This window comes from Vicugna pacos, chromosome 9 (assembly GCF_048564905.1).
Source record: "Vicugna pacos chromosome 9, VicPac4, whole genome shotgun sequence".
NCBI lineage: Eukaryota > Metazoa > Chordata > Mammalia > Artiodactyla > Camelidae > Vicugna > Vicugna pacos.
Genome location: NC_132995.1, coordinates 60551079 through 60557449, shown reverse-complemented (window position 1 = coordinate 60557449; position 6371 = coordinate 60551079). Strand labels below are relative to the sequence as shown.

Sequence of the window (6371 nt, the reverse complement as noted above, 5' to 3'; positions counted from 1 at the left end):
TCTTTAGCAGAGGTGTTAACGTCTGATGTCTGAACTAGAGCTCAGCATTGTAGCTATTCAACGAAGGATTGAAAAGAAGTAAACAGACTTTTTAGTCTTAGGAGGGATTTAGGTTGCTATGAGGGAAGCTCACAGTAATAAGCAGTTCTAGTCTCTCGTGTTGGAATGCTGTGTTCACCCTGTCCAGTCTCTTAACACTGCTCCTTTGGGCTATGCTGTCACACCCACGCAGTGCTTAGGGTTCTGCACAAGGAACTGAAACCCCTCTGGGTCTCCTAGGTACTCGAAGCAGGAAGGAATTTGTTACAGGACATTCAGAATGGCTGGAAAAGCTGGAGCAGTGGGATGACTCCCTGGACTCCACAGAAATGACCACCTCAAAAGGCAGTGAGCCCAACCTGGATCTTTCTGTAGTTTGTTGTCATGTACATATTAATTAACTGTTAAGGAAATTAAACTACTAAACATACATTCTGAGGGTAATATAATACAAAACCTATTCTATTCTGCATTATTTTTTCATGAAATTCTGGCTTATTTTGTATCAACTTGAGCTGCTGCAGTTCATACGAGTGCCTATTTCACCCCAGCATCATCAGAACTGGGCACTTTCATTAAACATTTTTTTAAGGTTTTTTTTTAATAATTAAGAGACATTTTTATTAAAAAATTATTCTTAGATCATCTTAGAAGACACCCAGCCCAAGAAAATCCCAGCAGAATGCTGGATCCCAGGAGCACAGACTGAGGCGGGAAATTTAATTTTTTTCATTAATTAAATGCTGTTACACTTGAAAAAAAATTCTTAAACATTAGCATTTTCCCTTACACTTGTGTGTAGTAGTCTACTCTTTTCCTTTTCTGTTTGTCAGTTATCACTTCTTGTTCATTGCCAATTTATTGAGGGCCTATTTTAATTATAACTTCAAATAAGGTATTCATGTAGTACAGATTTTAACCCTTTGTGACTTCTCATTAATACAAGTATTAGTTCATATTTTTCCCAAACAGGTCCCTTCTTTTTATGTCTTCCACTAGTACAGGATTTTAAGCATATGGATGGATGGATAGATAGATAGATAGATAGATAGATAGATAGATAGATAGATAGACAATCTCCTAAGTAAATAACATGTTACTAATTACAGTTATCATGTACTGAGCCCCTATTCTGTGCCAGACAGCAGGCTATTGATATACAGTATCTCCTTTAATCTTCTAAACAATTCATCTTACAAAAGGAACAGTCTCTGGAGAGTTAAGCAACTTGCAAGAGGTTTTATGACATGATCATGATTTAAATGCAAGTCTTTCTGACTCTAAATTCTATGTTCAATTTGCCCATGATCTACTCTTTCTAATTACTGCTTTAATTACTTTTTCGGTCAGTATTTTCTTCTGCACTTATTGAGTTGGTCATAATAAATATAAACATATAAATAGAATATAGGATTTCTCTCTTATATTCTGTTTATCATGAATATGAATATAATAGGAAAAATGAACATTACAAAATTAAATTAAAATAATTCATTATGATTTAATTAATCAGCATAAATAGGTTGTGCTGCAGAAGAAATTATACAACAAAATTTTAATGACTTACAAAAAAATTTTGAATTCTCTGATGTGGGTTAGTGGGGACTCTCTTCAACCAGTGATTCAAAGCATTCTTTATCTCAGTATGTTGCTATTACACTCTTAATATTTCTGTTGTTCTTTCTTCCTTCCTGATGTTCCAAGATTCTTTCTTTTATAATTTTCTTTCTGTTTAGAGACTTTCTTTTAGCCATTCTTTTAGGGTAGGTCTGCTAGACAAATTCTCAAAATTTTCCTTCCTCTGGGAACATCCTGATTTCTCCTTCCTTCCTGAAGGATATGTTTGCTGGATACAGAATTCTGGATTGACAGTTCTTTTCTTTTAGAAGTTGAAAAATGTGCCATATTCTTCTGGCCTCCGTGGATTTTTGATGAGAAAACCTGCTGTCATCCAAATTGTTTATCCCCTATAAGTAATACATCTTTTCTCTTTTGCTGCTTTCAAGATTTTTTCTTTATTTTCAGTTTTCAGACATTAGACTTTGATACATCCTGGCACAGATTCTGGGGGTTTATGCTATTTGGAATTCCTCACTTTCTTGAATGTAAGCTTAGGTCTTTTGGAAAAATTTTCAGGATATTTAGAAAAATTTTCAGCATGATTTTGAATACTTTTTAATCTCTGCCTTCTTTCTTGCTCCTTCTAAGACTTTGGTGACACAACCATTAAATCTTTCGTAAAGCTCCACAAGTTCTTGATTTTATGGGGGTTTTTTTGTTTGTTTTTTGGTTTATCTTATCTCTGTTGTTCAGACTAGGTAATTTCTTTTGTTCTATTTTCAAGTTCATGGATTCTTTCCTCTGTCCCCTCAATTCTGCTACTGAGCCCATCTATTGAATTTTTTATTTGACTATTATATTTTTAAGTTCTAAAATTTCCACTTGCCTCTCCCTTATCTTCCATTTCATTACTGCAACTCTCTCTGTTTTCACTGGCTTCAAATATGTTTATAATGATCTGCTGAAACATTATTATGGTGGCTGCTTTAAAAACCTTTGTCAGATCATTCTAACATTTATGTCATCTAGATGTGGGTATCTGATTATTGCCTTTTCTCATTCATATTCAAAGATTTTCCAGGTTCTTGGTATGAGTGATTTTTGATCAAAATATGAAAAATTTGGGTACTATGTTATAAGGCTTTGGGTTTTATTTAAATTTTATGTTTTACCAGACCTCCTCCGACACTGTTACAGTAGGTGCCACCTTGTTATTCTCCACAGAGAAGGCTTTGCATGGGGTCTGAGATTTCCAGTATAGTTTGCAAAGCCCTTGGTGACTTTTCAAAGTATTACTATATGCAACAGTAAAACCACTTTATTCCCCACAATAAAGGGAGTGGGGAAGCCCAGGTAAATCAGCCTAGTTATGCCTACTTGGCTGACTCATCTTTTTTTAAAATAGAGTTCAGTGTTTTTTTCAATTCACTAATAAACTAAAATTCCATTTCTAGATATTTCCTTTTCTTGTATGTCTCATTTATTTTATGAGTAAGCAAATCCCTATAAGGGGCAGCTTTACCTAGTCCTCAGACTCAGATCCATCTTCACCTTGACTAATCGGGAAGTAAAAAGTTCACAAGTCTCCTTGTCAGATGCAACCACATAAAGCCAAGCACAAAGATTGTTCTTCTTAAGGTATTTCTTGGTAAAATGTTTCAAATACATTTTATAAAACTGTTTCACAAAAATAATGGTAACTTTATTCTTAAAATATTCAATGTGAAGAACATTCCCAAAATTTCAAGTTTTTCCATTAACTTTAAACTTCTCTCATAGAAGTTGTTCAAAATTTCCAGAATCAAAAATTCCTAAACTTCTACTGGATGAGCAAGATCCAAATTAAACTCCAGGTTGATTTGTTAGGTTTCTTGCCTTTCTGTGGCACCATCTTGAAGGCTGGCTGGGCAAATAGAGAGAGCCTAGCTGACTCATTTAAAAGAGAATTAGTTGATAGTCAATGAGAACAGGCTGTGCTATGGTCTGAATGTTTGCGAACTCCACAAATTCATATGTTGAAATCCTAACTCCAAAGGTAATGGTCTTAGTAGGGGGCAACTTTGGGAGGTACTTAAGCTATAGAAGGAGGCCTCATAATGGGATTAGTGCCTTATAAAGAGGCTCCCGAGAGATGCCTAGCCATGTGAGGGCACAACAAGACATTTACAGTCTGGAAAAGAGCCCTCAGCTGACCATGTTGGCAACCTCATCTTCGACTTCCAACCTCTAGAATTGTAAGAAATAAGATTCTGTTGTTTATAAGCTATCCAGCCTGTGGTATTATGTTCTAGCAGCTTGAAAGGACTAAGATGGCCCCCCAGTGAGACAGAGCCCAGGCCAGGGTGAAGGAGAGGACAAGAAGGGGCATTCTGCAATATACCAGTATTTGAATAGCACCCAACTTTAAAAATCAACATCAAAAAAGTTATTATAAACCTATTATTAGAGGAGGCTGTAGTAAGCAATTGGTCTCTATGCTTTTGAGTCAGAATTGAGTCAGATTCCTATGTATACTTCTCTGTATCCCTAATTTCTCTCACTAAAATATTCATTCTTACTGTATATTAGGCATTGTTGTAGACACTGCAGTACAACAGTGGACAAAAGAGAAAAAATGCCCCTATCCTCAGGGAGCTAAAATTCTAGTGAAGCAAAGGCACATGATAAGATAAATATATAGTATCTTGGACAGTGATAAGTTCACTGGAGAAAAATAAATCAGCAAAGGAGATTTAAATGGTCAGAGGTTGCAATTTTAAGTGGGATTGCCAAGGAATCCCTCACTAGAGAAGGTCACACTTGAGTGAGAACCTAAGGAGGTGTATCAGTCAGACTTCAACCAGAGAAACTTCTAGTTAATGCTTGATTGAACAGCTCAGGACTGTATCCTAGCCAAGTTGACACAAAACTGACCATCACAGGAGGTGAATGAGCTAGGTATGTAAATATCAGGGAGAAGAGTACTCTAGGTAGAGGGAATCCTGGTGTAAAGCACTGAGTAGAAGCACTCAAGGAGTATTCCAAAGACAGTTAAAAAAAAAAAAAAAGTGCCTAGAGTACAGAGAGTGGCAGGACATGAATTCAGAGAGATAATGGGGAGCCAGAATATGCATAGCTCTGTAAGCCATTATGATCAATCTTCTAATCCATGTAGGCCTTTATAAACACTGGCCAGTGGTGGTTTTAATTTTTGAACAACTTTATTGAGATATGAGGGACAATAAGCTGCACATACTTAAACTGCACAATGTTTTGATATACATACACTCCAGTGGCACCATCACCACATTCAAGATCGTGAACTTGTCCATCACACCCAAACATTCGCTTCTGCCCTTCTGCAATCTCGTCTGCTGCTTGCCATCAACCTTCTTCTCTTTCCTTAGGCAACTACTGATCTACCTTCTGTCACTGTAGATTAGTTATATTCTCCAGAATTCATGTAAGTGAAATCATACAGAACATATGTGTTTCTGCCTATCTTCTCTCATTCAGCATAATTGAGACTCATGTATGTTGTTGTTTATATCTGTAGTTCATTCCTTTTTTTGCTGAGTAGCATTCTATTGTGTCATTACATTACACTTTCTTTATACATTCAAGTGTTGATGGAAATTTGTGTTTGTAATGGTTAATTTTATATGTCAGCTTGACTGGGCTAAGGGATGCCCAGATAGCTGGTAAAACATTATTTCTGAGTGTGTTTGTGAGGGTGTCTCTTGAAGAGATTAGCATTTGAATCAGTAGAGTAAGTAAAGATCACCCTTCACTCACGTGAGTGGGCACAATCCAATCCATTGAGGGCCTTAAGAGAACGAAAAGGTAGAGGGGTGAATTCACTTGCTCTGGCTTGAGCTGAGACACCCAGCTTTCCCTGCCCTTGGACATCAGTGCTCCTGATTCTTGGGCTTTTGGACTCAAACTGGCCCCTTACCCCCATCCCTCCCCATTCTCAGGCCTTTGGGCTCAGACTGAATTACATTACCAGCTTCTGGCTTCACTGGTTCTCCAGCTGTCCTCACTTAAGACCATAACAGGGTCATAATTCTACCTAACATGATACAAAATCTTGCTAATAGCAGATCGTGGGACTTCTTGGGGTCCATAACCATGTGAACCAATTACTATAATAAACTTAAATTGACATCTACCTATATACTATTAGTTATGTTTCTCTGAAGAACTCTAATACAGAGCTATTTCCAGTTAGTGGATATCACAAATAAAGTTGCCATGAACATCTGTGTGCGTGCCTGCACATGGATGTACACTTTGATTTCTCTTGGGTCAATACCTAGGGGTGGAATAAGAAGCTTTAGGTTTCAGGTTTTCACATTTAACTCTGTGGTCCATTTTGGGTTGATTTCTGTATATGATAATGAGGTACCAGAAGAATTTTATTTATTTACATATGGATATCCAATTATTCCAGAACCATTTATTGAATGACTGTCCTTCCACAGAAATGCCTTTGCACCCTTGTTAAAAATTTATTGTATACATATATTTCTAGACTCTCTTTTCTGTTCCATCAATTGGTTTAGCTATCTTTACATCAATACCACACTATCCCAATTATTATAGCTTTATAAATTTTGAATCAGGTAGTTAAGTCCTACAACTTTGTTCATAATCTTCAAGTTATTGTTTATTCTAATGTTAGACTTTTTTTTTAACTTAGTAGGAATTTTAGAATCAGCCTATCAATTTCTGTGAAAAAAAAAGTTTGAAGAGGATTTTGACTAGGATTGCATTGACTCCATTGATAAATT

General features: G+C 36.3%; 1 pseudogene; it reads right to left on the bottom strand.

The window, feature by feature from the left end:
- Positions 1-3121: 3121 nt before the first annotated feature.
- LOC140698260 (ribosomal protein eL22-like 1 pseudogene) lies at positions 3122-3496 on the bottom strand (annotated as a pseudogene).
- Between the last annotated feature and the right edge of the window lie 2875 nt (positions 3497-6371).